At 32.8% G+C, this 15,426-nt stretch overlaps 1 long non-coding RNA gene across 1 annotated transcript in view; it reads right to left on the bottom strand.

Moving 5' to 3' along the window:
* Window positions 1-7,713: 7,713 nt before the first annotated feature.
* Window positions 7,714-15,426, bottom strand: part of LOC145242345 (uncharacterized) — an 18,864-nt gene continuing 11,151 nt past the window's right edge. The window contains exon 2 of the long non-coding RNA XR_013862709.1: window positions 7,714-12,890. This is a non-coding gene — a long non-coding RNA (uncharacterized LOC145242345). The remainder of the gene's footprint in view (window positions 12,891-15,426) is intronic.

Raw genomic sequence — 15,426 nt, 5'->3', positions numbered from 1 at the left:
CCAAATACTTGAACAAGTTGACACAGTTGGAATCACTGATGGCATTGTGCATGCCAAATTATAAGCTACTACACAAAACTATGCAAGTAACTTCTTAGAATATTCTTGTATATTTAATTCAACAAAATGTAATGATCATAAATATCTGGTATCTTCACCAGAGTATTTACTGACAAAGGACTACAATTTTCTGGTGAACCATTCAAAACATTTGCTCAACACTGACAATTGGATCAATTACATTATCACCAAGTTTTTCAAAATCAAATGGTGTTATTAAAAGACAAGTCCAAACAAAAGAACATTAACTAAATCAAACCAAGCAAGAAAATATTCTAACTCAGCTATCTTGTGCTTACAAACAACGCCATTCAACCATACTCTTCCAAATGAACATAAACTTGTAAGCAATCAGTGTGAGATCAAACATAATTACAGAAGTTTCCACCCCAAGATATGTCAACAATCTGTGGAGAATTAAAACACAAAAAATATATCATGATAGAGCAACTCAGGATCTAGCACCACTTGTTCCTGGACAAAATATACCTATCTTGGATAACCAAACATAGAAATGGAAACGAGTAACAATTATATTATTAAAAAAATTATAATTGTTGTTCTGCACACGGATGTGCAGAACTTAAATTAAATCCTAGAGGAAAGTCACATTTTTGTCATGTATGTGAATATTCCACTTCCCGAAAATCACATTTGGTGTTGCATATGAGAAGTCACACTGGCGAAAAGCCATATTCTTGTGAAGTGTGTGGCTCTGCTTTTACCAAAAAATCAAGTCTAGTGATACATATGAGAAGTCACACTGGTGAAAAGCCATATTCCTGTGAAAAATGTGGTTCTACTTTTATGAAGAAATCACATTTAGAAGCACATATCAGAACTCATACAGGCGAAAAGCCATATTCTTGTAAAGTATGTGAATATTCTTCCTCTCAAAAAGCGAACCTAGATGCACATATAAGAACACACACTGGACAAAAGCCATATTCTTGTAAACTATGTGAATATTCTAGTTCAGGCAAAACAAGTTTAGTGATACATATGAGAACTCACACGGGGGAAAAGCCTTATTCTTGTGAAGTTTGTGGTTCTTCTTTTAGCACGAAATTTCATCTAGAGCTACATATCAGAACTCACACTGGAGAAAAACCATATTCTTGTGAATTTTGTAAATATACTTGTTCCCAAAAATCGCATTTGGTTATACATATGAGAAATCACACTGGCGAAAAACCATATTCGTGTGAAGTATGTGGTTCTACTTTTACTATGAAATCACATTTAAAGCCACATATGAAAATTCATGCTGGAAAACAATCTATATTCTTGTAATATATGTGAATATTCTTGTTCTCTTGAATCAGGTTTATTGATACATATGAAAACTCATGATGGAGAGAACTTGAATACCTACTAGGACAGAACTTGAATATCTACTGGGCATTATCCTAGAATGTATATGGTTTCTGTAAACATGGCTTTATCAGGAAGATATGGCATGAAAATACTTCAACCTATAAGAAAAATCTCACTAAATATTCAAAATAATATAGTATTCACAGCCCAAATAAGATCTGTGTGTCTAACTCCACTGACTTCTAAGAGTTATGATACCCCTTCTCCAAGTGATGCTATCTATAGTAACAGCACTAAGCTAGATACTTTATCAGACTAGATGAATCCTATATATGTTTCTGTATCTACCCCAAAATGTTTTCTGTTCCAAATATATTTTTAAAGTTTCACATCTTTTATATTTTTTAATTTGAAGAATGCGTTTCACTTCATTAAAAATCATACTAAACTTTATGAGTTGAGTGGGTTATTCACAATTTTCATTAACTTTATATGTGATGGGCCTGTTAGCTTATTGGATTATTGACTTTGTAACTTTGCAGGTTGTGCACCCAGTATTTTTTAAGTTTACAAATTAATTCAAGATCGACTTTCTTTCAGCAAGGACAATTTTTTTTTCAATTATCGTATGATATAATTGAAATAATTGTTAAATCATGGCATATCCATTACAAGTAATATTCCCATGAACAAAATTGTCCCCTAAACTGAAGATATAACAGTAAAGTAATAGCAAAACCTGTCATTGATAATAAGTGCAAAAAGTGACTGAAGGCAGGCGATGGATTTATAAAGTAATCATAAAGCAAAAATAGCAAGGTAAGGAGTATAACATTCAATACAGAACACACGTCATAAAAAAATTTAGACAATTATGTTCGGCATAAAATGGTACAGCATTACTTCAATGAGTCCGGGAGAACACCATATTTAGTGCAATACTTTTGATGAGATTACTAGAAGACTTTAAAGAAATCTGAAGTTGATACAAAATTCGGTTGTCTATATATATGGACAATGGATCTCAACTACTAACAACATTATAATCTCCTTATGATAGTAATTTTTGAAAACGGAACCTATTTGGATTGAGTGCATCACAAGATATTTTTCAAATGAAGATAGACCAAATACTTGAACAAGTTGACACAGTTGGAATCACTGATGGCATTGTGCATGCCAAATTATAAGCTACTACACAAAACTATGCAAGTAACTTCTTAGAATATTCTTGTATATTTAATTCAACAAAATGTAATGATCATAAATATCTGGTATCTTCACCAGAGTATTTACTGACAAAGGACTACAATTTTCTGGTGAACCATTCAAAACATTTGCTCAACACTGACAATTGGATCAATTACATTATCACCAAGTTTTTCAAAATCAAATGGTGTTATTAAAAGACAAGTCCAAACAAAAGAACATTAACTAAATCAAACCAAGCAAGAAAATATTCTAACTCAGCTATCTTGTGCTTACAAACAACGCCATTCAACCATACTCTTCCAAATGAACATAAACTTGTAAGCAATCAGTGTGAGATCAAACATAATTACAGAAGTTTCCACCCCAAGATATGTCAACAATCTGTGGAGAATTAAAACACAAAAAATATATCATGATAGAGCAACTCAGGATCTAGCACCACTTGTTCCTGGACAAAATATACCTATCTTGGATAACCAAACATAGAAATGGAAACGAGTAACAATTATATTATTAAAAAAATTATAATTGTTGTTCTGCACACGGATGTGCAGAACTTAAATTAAATATCCCTTTAATTTCCGATGGATCGACAGACTGATAAAACCATATAAGGGCAGCAGAAACATCTACACATGTCAATGGCCACATCACCTTATTACGAAAAGGACATGCTAAAACATCTCAAACCAGAGAACAGCAAAACTGTCAGCATGCAACACAAGAAGCGGCAGTGAAATAGGTAAAGGGATAAAACAAGTACATAATAAACATAAATATCAGAAAGATATTCTTTTCTCTATTTTTATCTAGTAATGGGTATTTACCTTTGCTTAAACGTGGTTATATTATTTATGACAGACACATTGATAAAATAATATGGTCTTACTGTGTAAGAAATCAGTATTTAGAGATTTTAGATAAGATGGCGATGTCTTGTAAGAGCAAAAAAACGGGAGAGATAAAAGATAACAGTATTTATACACGCCTTTATTCCTTGAAATTCCATTACAGTAAATCGAAGGAACCAGAAGTTACTGGTCGCAAGTTTACAGTAAATGTCTTTTCTATCCATAACATCCCCCTCCCAAGTCCTTTGATATTGAAGATGTAACTCTATTTAGTGTGTGTGATATAGTTGACATATTAATTTTCCTGATCTTGACCTGTCTCCTAGTTCTGGAATTGTTGGATTTGTTGCTACTGGATTTGGTTGGTTAACCTGTGTCAAATAAAGGTTGTAGTGCTGGTATCTTTATAGAGGGTACTGGTAGTAAGTTTCGGCAATTTTGACACATTCATCTACCTCATATCTATTAGCACTAAGTATAATCTTGATTGGGTACAATGCCTCATCACTCTGGCTCGTCTGGACCAAGTTTTTTCCATTATGTACTCGGACAGAGATAAGATAAACAATTGTCTTACTTTTAGATTGTCTTATTTTTCTTAAAAATCTTTCTTCGTGTTAAAAATCTACATTATGACGAAAAAAAACGAGTTTATTTTCAAACTCTTTTATTTCAAAATAAAAATGCATAAATTTTATATGAATATTAAGATGTAAACTAATTATTCCTCTTTTAAAATGTCTGTATTAATAAAGATGATCTGAATGAAATTGCTAACGATATTATATGCTAACTCAATTTATAAGTTTCAATAAATAAAAGAAATTCAATTTATAGGTTTCAATAAATAAAAGAAAATTATAGTTGAAAACTGTTATATTTTAAAAAATAAATAATTGTGATAAGAAATTTTGAGAAATAAAAATTAAATTAAAATCCCACGAAAAATATTTAGATTATGGGTAATAAAATGACACAATAATAAACTAATGAATTATCAATCACAGATTAGTGAGAATTTGTATTAGAACTTCGCCTCCTTAATCTTTTTCAATAGGCAAATAAATATCTTGCTTTTTGCTGAAGATGAAACTCTTGTGTCATTTTTAATTTCATCCTTCTATTGTTGATGAGCAACAACAAGCATCCATTAGGTGTAACAATATCTCAGAAATACAGAATGAAGTTTTGCTCTTCATCTCAGAAACACACTGTAATCTGATAATGTATCAGAGTTTAAAGAGAACTTCCAAGTTTTATCCATTATTTCTACTGACAGAACTTCAAATAGGGATCATGAAGAATGCCTTTGTGAAAAAGCAAAAACAAGTATTCATTAGATGTAATAATTAGTGTTGGGACGATTAATCAGAATCGGGAGTCTGAATATTTGAGGGTATCGAAATCGGAAAAAATTTGTACTGATTTTCCGATGCCAAAACGATTCTTTTGTCTTTTTTATTTGATTTTGTTTAAAGCAAAATCTTCCATTGCTGGTAATAATGATAAAATAATAAATATTTATGAATTTAAACTACCAATGAAGCAAAACTCGACAGATCTTCCCCCACAAGTATATTTTTACGTTTAGGAAAATATCTGCACATTTAACATGTGTGTTTCTATGGTAATCGGAGAAAAAATACAGTTATATAGTTAAATATTTAGAGACTTACAAAGAATCGGAATTGGGAATTCAGTACGGAATTGGAAACTGTATTGGAATTGGGAAAAATATTAGAATCGTCCCATCAATAACAATAATGTTTCAGAAATACAAAATGAAATCTTGTTTTTCACATATTAAATATGTTTCAACTTGAGAATAAATATGGTTATGGTTAATTTTCAGAAAATCTGTGTTGACAGAACCTCAAAAAAAATGACCGAAAAATACAATTACAAATTACTTAGAACTTCTATCCAGTCATGGCTGATGGAACAGGAGACTGCTACACCTGTGAAGTAAATAAAGGATTCTGTTCAAAATCCCATCCAACTTCCTGGGTTTGACAAGATAGACCTGAAGAAGTTTGGAGGTTATAGCGATCGAAAAGTTGTCAAAGTAACACTCAAGATAAGAACAGTAGTCCGAAGATTCCAAATAAGAATTGGCTTTATAATAAAAATAAGAAATCTGCATGCATTAAAATATATGCATATTTTTACAACCGAGCAACGCCGGGCAGCTTGCTTGTGTCTTTATATTTTTAAACCAATCAAACAAATACAACCTTATATCACAGTAGCTGTCATTTTTAATGGAATAGCTTAAGAACTGACCTTTCCTATGGTGTATTCCTCATACATAAATTCCCCAATTCAATTTAAGAAGCTCAGCTCTCAGTGATTTTCGGCAGTGTCCAAGCTGAACCTGACTTTTCACCTTACTTTAGCCATGGGCAGTTTTTATATGGGTTGTTCTTGGTTAGACTGACACAATTTATAACTAGAAGGTAAAACCTAAAACATTGTATGACCTTCACCTTCACCGATGGTGAATGATTTATATGACCTTCACCGAGGTGCGCGACGTGACACACAAAAATAAACCGCCTCTTAATCACCTGCTAACGCACGCGTCACTGTAACGTCCAATGACAACAACAACAACAACCTTCTCACTCGACCTGCCTTTATACCACTATCTCAATCCCTTCTCTTGCACATGCGCCTGTAGATTCCTGACAACCTCGAGACTTCCGCTTATAAAAACCCAAGTTTTGTTGTCGCGCATGCCTATACAAGGCACAAACACGTGGGCGTTTGTTTTGTTGGTAAGTACTACAACAAGCCTCATGTTGAAACAAGAAGAAGGGATGTTACAAGCAACTGTCACGGACTGACATATCACAAAATCGTCATTACTTCAGATTTTTTAAATTACAAGTGACAAATTTTTAAATTACAAGTTCCTTTATTTCGATAAACATTTTTGGTTTTCAAACCTTGAGACTTCCGCTTATAAAAACCCAAGTTTTGTTGTCGCGCATGCCTATACAAGGCACAAACACGAGGGCGTTTGTTGTGTTGGTAAGTACTACACATTGTCCATCCAAATGTTTTCATATAATCCCATTACGAATTAATCAATGATGAAAAAGATATTTGGTTACAAAATCATTTGCAATTCTCCTTTAAGTCAAATCACTTTTATATTTAATGTTTTTCATGCAGCAGTCAAAAATAAAGATCTAGTTTCTCTTTTGAATCACTGCCACTCTATGCTGAATGATTCGGACACACACTGACCAATCAGCTGGGAGAGTATAGAGATTCATTTGTCTTCTAAAGAATTTGGAAATCTCGATCACCAAAAAGAGAAATCAGCAAGCAGTGAAAACAGACACCTCTCTCCTCTTTTCTCATTCCTGTCAACTGGACACATCGGCATAGACAATGTTCACTGGATAAGTGCTGGCCAGCCTAAGACTCCCAAAATGACTGCTGCCTGGCCTAACACACGCAATGACTGTTCTACTCAATCTTTTTCAATCTGGACACAATTCAACCTTCAACTTTCTACCGTCCAAATAAACCTTCCATCGTTTTGTTCTTAAGAGAGATTTTGTTATTTAAATTTTTTTAATTGCATTTTCACTTTAAACAAGGCACAGTGCCACTTTGATGTAAGGGGCTATAATCTGTGACATAATTTGCAGGGATACTATGTAGAGAGTTGAGCAGCAAGATGTTTGTTTACATTACACTTGAACTTCTGCATGTCAGGGAAGCAGGGATCTGGAAAGGGAATTCCAGTCTAGCAGTCCAAGGAAAGAAACTATTAGAGTGGAAAGCTTTCTGGCATCTGGGAAGCTCTTCTGTATAGGGTGAGATTTTGCTGCTTGTTGGGTTTGTTGGAGGTATTTAGGTCAAGGAAATACAAGTGCTCGTCAGAGCACCTAACAGTAAAATATTTGTAAAACAGGCAGAGGGATACAACATTTCGTAGATGGAACAGAGGTTGAAGCGTAGCTGACAGTACAAAACCTATTAGGTTGGCGACTCTATTTTGAACTCTAAGAGACTAATGGCAGATGCACCAGCCCAAATGTGGCAACAATACTCAACACATGGACGAATGGTGTTCTTGTAGTAGAGGTATAAGACATTATCAGGTGTAAGTAACTTTCTAGCATGGTAGAGAGAGCCCACCTTTGCAGTATTTATTCTGTGCTATGTGTTTGACAATTATTTTCTTTGGAGTTCTAATAAGCTAATCCCCTTAACGGTAAATAAATAAGTAATATAAGTAATAGAAAAAGATCACTCATTTTAAATATGGGATATGTTTATTCTACATTGAAGATAAACCATCAATAAATATGGCTTCTATACTTACTGGTCACATATCTATTGTTAACTTATGATTATGATAAAATGCAGATTTGAATACTTTGCACAAATAGAGGCTTCTCATGTATGTCATCGACATGCATATTTTAAATCAATACTCCATATGTATGAGACCATATATCTTATAATAAGTTTCTTTTTTCTTTTAGTTTATTTAGTTCTCAAAAATAAAGAGATCTCCTCTTGGTATTAAAACTTGATAAAAAAGACTTCTTTTTTATTTTAACTTTGTTCTCAGAAGTCAAGTGATAGGTTAACACGTAATTTATTTATGAGATACATAAATATCCAACTGATCAGTCAAGTCTACCAAAAACCTGGAGTTTGTAAGTTTTCATTCTACAACTAGCTGTGACATGATTGACCTGAGGGATACATAGCTTGCTCTGATTGGTTGGGTGGATCATACGACCCACCCCGTCTTGGAATATAAAAACAAGCGCCCAGTTTTTTTTTAGCCAGATTGGAGAGAGATTTGTGCCAATCTCGAAAGGAACCAGCTTCGAACGCCTGACAACCCCCCTCCTCTCCATCTGCTTGAGTGCCATCCACGAAGAGAGCTTTGTGAATTTAAAATGTGTTAAGTACTGAACGTGTGTGTATATATATATATATATATATATATATATATATATATATATATATATGCAAAAGACTGTAATTTTTGTGAAATTAATTTTTAGTAGATAGAATCCTGATTTGTTTGTCTTCCTTCTTTCTAGCATATGCGAGCTTCGCTGTTTGCTTTCAGCAAAATTCGACACAGAGGCATTTAGAATTCATGTAGAAAACTCCTGGAACTAGACATCACAAGCCAGTTTCCAAAGAAGATCAGAGGTCACTTGCTTGACCTCAGCACGGGAGTGAGGCTACACTAGCCATGTAACAATGTCATAATTTATGTTTAGTCTTTTCTTGGCCTATGTCGATTTAAGGACAAGAATAAATCTGCTGTACGTAACATTACTAGCAGAGGCTCAATTATTTCTCATAGAGACCAGTGTGTAGCTGTGCTGAGGAAATCATATTTGGGCTTTGAATATTATGTAATTTTAAAAATTTGGTCATAGTATACTCACAAGAAAAAAGTATCCTCAATGTCAGATTATCCTGGGCAACATCTACACAGAGAGAGTAAAAACGTTTAGAAGTTGAACTTTTTCTTTGTATTATTTTGGATCAGTTAGTTCTAAGAGCTCAAGTGCTCGTTTCTAACTTAGGCTGATGTTTTCTTTCGTTGTTTAATTTGTATCCAAGGCTTCTTATGTATTGATGATGTCTTAGAGCTGCTATTTACTGTTTACATTTCTAGATATTGTGTCTATGAATTTTTTTGTTTTATATTTATTAGGCGAGTTGCTTACCACACTTGTTATAATGTTTCTTTCTTTTAGGAATCATAATCTCTTCATTTTTTAGGGTTTTTTGCTTTTTTTTACAATCGTCTCTAAGTATATATTTGCATGTATGAGGTAAAAGTAACATTTCAGTTTCTTACATATGACTTTTTTTATATTCTTTAGTCAATTTGAAGAGATAAAGGGGTCTATTTCTGGGCTAGTACTTGATTCTTCTATGTGTTAAATTTATATCTGAGAGATTATTTGTGAATAGATGCTATTATTTTAACAACTGATATTTGTAATTCATTGCAGTTTGGTTTTCCAAGTATTGGGTTTAAGTAACTTTTTAGTTGTTTTTTTTTTCCATTAGACTAGTTGTCATTACAACAAGTGATAGATTGTCCTGGTATTTCTTTCACATTCAAGTCATTCTTCAGATCCTGATATCTCATAATTTTTGGAGTTCGGCAGTAAAATTGATGAGATATATCCTTTCAGATTTAGTCTAGATTACAATATCTGGTATTATGTCTTGTCACTGAGGTATCTGCCAGCCCATATGTCTTTGTTGTAGAACACTGTCATTTTTCTCTTTCCTTCTTATGGGTAGTTTCATGTTTCCAAATGTTTGGCGATTTTCAAGTTGCATTTCTTCGCAAATCTTCCAGTGGAGGAAATGGAAAGGTGGCAGTGTTCATATTTTGTCAAGTTGAGTTGTGTAATAGCAATCTGTCAATAGGATCTTGTAGGCTGACATTAAAGGACTTGGATTTTTCATGACTGAATGAGAGAACCTGCACTGGTCAGTATTGTAGTCCAGCCATTTTCTTAAATACATTTGTGAGGAAACCTTGGTGGTAGCCGGCTATAATTATTTGTTCATCATCAAATGGTAATTTGCCACTTATACCATAAGATATCGTTTTTTTTTTCTTTCATTTATTTCAGTTAGTTTTAAAAGATCCTGGAGATAATACTTGATACCATTATGCTTTGAATTTGTATCTGAGGGTTTTAAGAATAGATGTTCCTTTTATAGCTGTTAACTGTATTTTGCTTCCAGTATTTCTGAAGATTTTTTCATTATGCCAGTGCTCCTATCACAATCTGTATAATGTGTGTTTCTTTTAGAGACCATGTCGTCTTTAAATTATTCTTGAGATCCTGATATTTGTTATCTTTTCCCATTTGGCTCTATTAAGTCCACAGTCATTTGGAATGATGACATCAATAATGAGCATAGTTCGTTTGGATTTGTTCTATATTAGAATATCTGGTTTGATAGCCTTGTCTTATATGTATCTGACCGTCTGTATGTTTTTGTTATAGAACACTGCCACCTTTGATATTATCAATGATAGTTCATGTTCACGGCTGTTAGATGATCTGCCAAGTTGCATCTCTCCACACATCTGATGGTGGTATTTACATACTATTTTGTGGCAGACAGTGTAAAGGAGACCTACAAATAAAATTTGGCATCTAGACATTAGCTGGCTCAGGCTTGCAATCACGGAGTGGTAAACCTGCACTGATCATTTGATTGTATGCCAACTATTTTTTTATATCCTAATATATATAAGCCCTAATCTTTAGCAATTAGAATACGTCTTTATTCATCAAATGGACTTTTCCCATTCTTGAAACATTGGAGTGAACCACCCTTTTCCATATACTCCTGATTTAACTCCTTCAGAAACTTCCCTTCTCTTTTCTGTTGTTTACACTCTTGTTTCCTTGTTTTTATCTCCTCTATGTATTGCTTTCTCTTTTCAATCTGTTGCTTATTCATCATTTTCCAGTATGATGCTCCCAAAGTTTTCAGCAAGCTTTGTGATTGACGATGGTTGGGGTAGACGTTCATTCATCATTTCTTTAGTCATATATGTTCAGTTTTTGATGTACTGCTTACTGTAGTGGCTCGATATGCATAGTTTCAGTGGGACCTAAACCCTCTTTTCGTGATATCACATCCATACACTGATTTTGGTACATTATTTTGTGTAAGATTAGCAGTTTCCTAATCTTTGTATCTAGCTTAATCATGTTGCATTGAAACCAGTCAATAGCACCGAAACCATATGAGATGACAGGGATTGCAAGATGGTTTATTTTGTTTTGTAGGTTCAATTTGAACTTGAAGATTCTATGTGTGTTTTCACGTGGCTTTCCAAAGCATGATTCACTAAAAATGCAGCGCCACATACATTGCAAAAATAAGGTTTTTTTCTCAGAGATCAAGGGGCCCACAACCTGTGGCTTACACTTGAATTCTATGAGATACATAGATATTCGAATGTTCCATTTAATTTCTTTATCTCTCAAACACTGAGTTAGTAAAGAAATTGGGAACATAATTTCCCTCTCCCCTATTAACCATTTTCATACATTGTAGTATATCTTTCATTTTGGTCTCTTGGTCTTACTGGATTTCAGGACAAGAATTTATATAGTCTGGTGGAGTCTCCAGCTCCGTGCTATTAAGGTGACATCACTTGGAGAAGGTGCACCATTCCTTGTAAAAGCTAATGTGAGTTAGCCATAGTGAGGAGATCTTATTTGGGCAGTGAATACTGTGTGATTTTGAATATTTGGTCAGGGTTTACTTCCCGGGAAAAGTATCGTCATGCCAGGTTGTTCTGACAAACCCCTGTACAGAGAGACCTTAGACACTCAAGAACAGTGTCTAGTAGGCATTCAAGTTCTCTCCTAGGCATTCAAGTGTGTGATCGCATATGTATTTTTAAGCCAGAATTATCTGAAAATACATTATCACATATGTGACACGAATAAGGTTTCTCTCCAGTGTGTATTCGCATATGTACGTTTATAGAAGCCTGCTGTGCGAATGAATTCCCACATACTTCACAAATATAAGGTTTTTCTCCAGTATGTGTTCTAACATGTATTTGTAAAGTACAACTCATTGAAAACGCATTTCCACATATTTCACAAACGTAAGGTCTTTCTCCAGTGTGTGATCTCATGTGGATTTTTAAACCATAATTATTTGAGAATGCAGTTCCACATATTTCACAAGAATATGGTTTCTCCCCAGTGTGAGTTCGCATGTGTTTATTTAGGGTCGACTTCTGTGAAAAAGCTGCTCCACATATTTTACAAATGTAGGGTTTTTCGCCCGTGTGTATCCGGATGTGTATTCTCAACTGACAATTACTTGAAAATGCATTGCCACAAACGTTACAATTATAAGGTTTCTCTTTGGTGTGCGTTCTCATGTGGACTTTTAAACGAGAATTATGTGAAAATACATTCCCACATATTTCACACTGATAAATTTTCGACCTTTTTTTTTTCATTTTTCTTCATCTTTTTCTTCTAGGGGGATGGGACATCCAACCAGATGTCTAACATTTTCCCCTATTTTAGTGAGTCCAACCAAGAGATCTTTTCAGGATTCTAGCCGTCCCATTCAGTGCAATCGTTTGTATTTCACTTGCACTTGGTTCATCGGGTATGCTTGCTATGTACTTTTTAAAGTTCTTTTTCATAAGCCCAGTTGCTCCTATGATGATTTGTATAATTGAAACGTCTTTTAATTTCCAATTTCGTTTCATATCATACGTGATACTTTGTTATCTTTCGACCCAGTGTGTGCTTGCATGTGTATGTTTAAGTTTGAACTTTATGAAAATGTAGGTCCACATATCTGACAAATATGTTCTTCTTTATTACATGCCTCCATATCTATCCCTAAAAGAACTCACGTATTTCACACTGCAAATGTCATCTGTAAATAAAGAAAAATATTGTTTAGTAAACTTCCATAAAAATCTTATACATTAAACATATTTTATATGCATATTCTCTTTCTTATTTAAGTAAATAACATTTTTTTCTCGGTCATAAATAAAATATATATTTGTTGAGACACGTCTATTAAAAAATATTCAAATTTCAAATATTCAAACCTGCACTGGTCATTTGCTTATATGCCATCTATTTTTATATCCATTTGTAAGCCCTAATCTTGAGCAATTAAAATACGTCTTTATTCAACAAATGAACTTTTCCCATTCTTAAAATATTGGAGAGAACCATCACTTTCTATATACTACTGTTTTAATTTAGAGACTTCCCTCCTTTGTGTTGTTTATATTCTTATTTCCTTGTTTTTATTTCCTTCTATGTGTATTTTTTTTCAATCTCTGTTGCTTATTCGCCATACATTTTGGCATATTTTCCAGTATGATGCCCCCAAAGTTTTCAAATATTAACAGGAAGCTCTTAGATTTAACATTTAGTATGATTAAAAATTAAATTATTTAGAATAGTTTTTCGATTTGTTTTTTAAATATAATTTAATGACATGGTAAACATTGGTTGGCTTAATATTTTTATATATTTTTTAATGATATTGGAAATTGGAAACCTTTTTTAAATAGAAGGATCGGAAAATCACATATCTCAATTGCTGATACATAACATGTTTGCATACATAAATCTATTTCCCTTAAAATTGTTTAAAAACTAACAAAAAAGAAATGAAAAGAGAAAAATTGTAGAATATATTTTAAGTCAAATCTTCTTATTTTTATATCTTCAACAATTTAAGAATCTTCAGAAACGTATGATAAAGAACAAGGAAGAACATAATGCATATACTGACTAAATCAAGAATTAGCTTTTAATATATTAGAAATCTGAAATTTATGTTTATATAAAATATCTCGGAAAAACAAGAAAGATTCTGGAAACTAAATTAATTAATAGAAATATAATAAAAGAAATAAATGCTTGATCTATAACTCCAGTGAGATACTTTGGACTATTTGTAAAATGAATAAAGTGGCCAGATACATGTAACAAAAAGTCAGTAATAAATTTATTATGTGTATTCCTGTCTGTCCATTAACAATGGCGTCATAGCATATATATATATATATATATATATATATATATATATATATATATATATATGTGTGTGTGTGTGTGTGTGTGTGTGTGTGTGTGTATGTGTGTGTGTGTTTGTGTTTTATTAAGTTGTTCAGTATTGAGCACTCTCTTCAGGTTTTTACTAATTACCAGTTTTACCAAATATGTATATATATATATATATATATATATATATATATTAAGATTCTTGATGACATACATGACATCATAGCAGATGACATGTATGACATCATGTACAGAGGCAAAATGAAAGATTCTCTAAGCAACACTAAGCAGCTTGCTAGTAAGAAATTAAAGTACAAGGATAAAACGCAAAGTATAATGTGGCTGGTTTCTACCAAAAAGCCAGGGAAATAATAGACATGTACAAATATCTTGTACAAAAAGGACAATGATAAGTAGCTTTGTCTAAAAAAAGAAATATGGAAAAGAAGAATATAAAAGACTGTGCATAAAATATAATAAGTCCGCACAATACAGAGAGACTGACAAGCGCTGCTGAAAACAACATGGTAAAAATATGCAGCAGGGCAAAGAAAAAGTTTAAAAAAAAGCAACATTTAAATATAATGAGCTACATGGATAATTTATAAGAAAAATTTCAGAGGAAATGAGTATGGTTAAGAAGATAAGTTGGATGAAATAAGCGAAAGAAAAGCTCATCTCAAATGAATTTCGTCATGTAAAAATCAATGAGACTAAGCAAATGTATTTAGTATATTAGAAAGTTGAATGAAATATTGAACGCTTAGTAATATAATTCTAGGAGTAATATGAACAATTCTAAAAACAAAAATAAATAATATTAATAAATATTGGAATGAAAGGGAGGGTTGACACCATAGTAAACATGACATTAATAAAGTCATCTGTAATATTAAAACCATTCTTTTGTTCAAAAGCCTACACATTTAACCAAACTGCGTCAAACACAGGTAAAAGTGAGAAAGAATTGTTGCATAAATGTTTTTAAAATTCTTTAAAAAAAAAACGCTGTTAAATAAATATTTAAGTGCAAAAATAATTTGATTACAATACACGAATCGCACCAACATGGTTTGACATTTCTGAATTTTTGAGATGATGATTGGTTATTCGTATTATTTGGATTCCTCAGACTACTGTTCTTATCTTCAGTGTAATTTTCACAACGTTTCGGTCGATGTAATCTCCAGCCTTCTTCAGGTGTATCTTGTCGAACCCGGGAATCTATCTGTTGTAAGATCAACAAAGATGAACTATATCGGAGACAATTTAACAGCTTTTCGTGGCTTATGCCTAGTTGTGAGATGAAGATGAATAAGGAGTGTCTTTTTAATTACTGCTTTTTTCTTCTTCATGAGAAAATATTCAATTATCAGCTGTGTTAT

The sequence above is a fragment of the Euprymna scolopes genome, chromosome 21 (genome assembly GCF_053919585.1).
Source record: "Euprymna scolopes isolate OS-2025 chromosome 21, ASM5391958v1, whole genome shotgun sequence".
Taxonomy (NCBI): domain Eukaryota; kingdom Metazoa; phylum Mollusca; class Cephalopoda; order Sepiida; family Sepiolidae; genus Euprymna; species Euprymna scolopes.
The sequence above is the reverse complement of the archived record's forward strand: the minus strand, read 5'-3'. Positions and strand labels throughout refer to the sequence as shown.